We start from the raw sequence: 1,317 nt of genomic DNA on the forward strand, positions 1-1,317 counted from the left end.
ACACACACACACACACACACACACACACACACACACACACACACACAGAGTGAGATAATCACTACTGTACCACACAGTTAAAATTGTACACAAAATAATCACCTTAGATCAAAAACACTTTACAAAACCTAAACTTGATTATAAACTCACAGGTTTTAATTATAGGATTACCAGTTTACTGTAAACAATGAGGAGTTGATTGCAAAACCTAGAGTTTTACATATTCCAAGTACTGTTCTTGGCTTCTATCATCATCATCATCATCATCATCATCATCATCATCATCATCATCGTCGTCGTCAGGTTGCATATAAAATTCAGACACTCTAGTGTTGCCCAATCAGTAACTTTCAATGACTGATGCAATACTGCATACAGTGTATTTTACTTCTGCTATTAAAGTTAGTTGCCCGAAAATGAGCTAAGAACACTGTTAATTTATTCAGCACTGCAGGTTGATTTCAAGTGAAACAATTCGAGTTAAACAAAAACACAGGCATTTTAAAACCTACCACTAGCTAAAAACTGGAAAGATTTTTATTTTCTTCCTTTACCTGCTTTACAATCTTCATTTTTCTGGTCAGCCTGCAGCTTAGCCAACTGCCTATATAAAGAAAGGGGAAATATAAGAGTTATTGCACCTGCTTAATCTATTTGGGTATCAAGTTCTAGATTTCACTAGCTTAAAACACCGTCTTATGCAGACAAAAGATCTATTATTTTTATAGGGCCCAAAGACCACAAAAAGGATCTGGGTACTGTATGCACATACATAGGTCTGAGAGAGCATTTGTAATTCCAGACTTGAAAAGAGATCATTGATTTGCCCCACTGAAGTTTTAAAGTTTGAAAAACCAATTCTAAAGTCAAAAAAGGACTGGTATCTGAAGCATACATCTATAACTGTGGAGTTTTTCTTGGCTTGACTATGGTAGGTAAGGCAGAGTTAGTACACCCTCCTTATACAGGCAACAGTAGTTACAGGCAAAAAAAAAAAAAAAAAAAAATTAAGTTATTCAATTGTAAGGTTATTTCTGAAGTGAACATTAAAATTCACTTGGCCATGGTACACGCATCTTTTATATTCTTTTTTAGTTTTAACTGTAAAAATGTAATAAAGCATTATTCAATCCTTATATTGCTCCATTCCCTGCTCAAATGAAGCATAAACTGATCAGAAAGTAGATTGAAGAACCAGTTAGGCAGGAATGCATAAGCCAAGTCAACTTGCTGTTAGTGAATGGGGAAGTCTATTCTCAGCCACCGACAAGGACACAAAATGTGATTGTGCTAAGAAGACAAAAAACTTCACCACTG

The sequence above is a fragment of the Terrapene carolina genome, unplaced genomic scaffold, assembly GCF_002925995.2.
Source record: "Terrapene carolina triunguis isolate 2854851 unplaced genomic scaffold, T_m_triunguis-2.0 Scaffold58, whole genome shotgun sequence".
Taxonomy (NCBI): domain Eukaryota; kingdom Metazoa; phylum Chordata; order Testudines; family Emydidae; genus Terrapene; species Terrapene triunguis.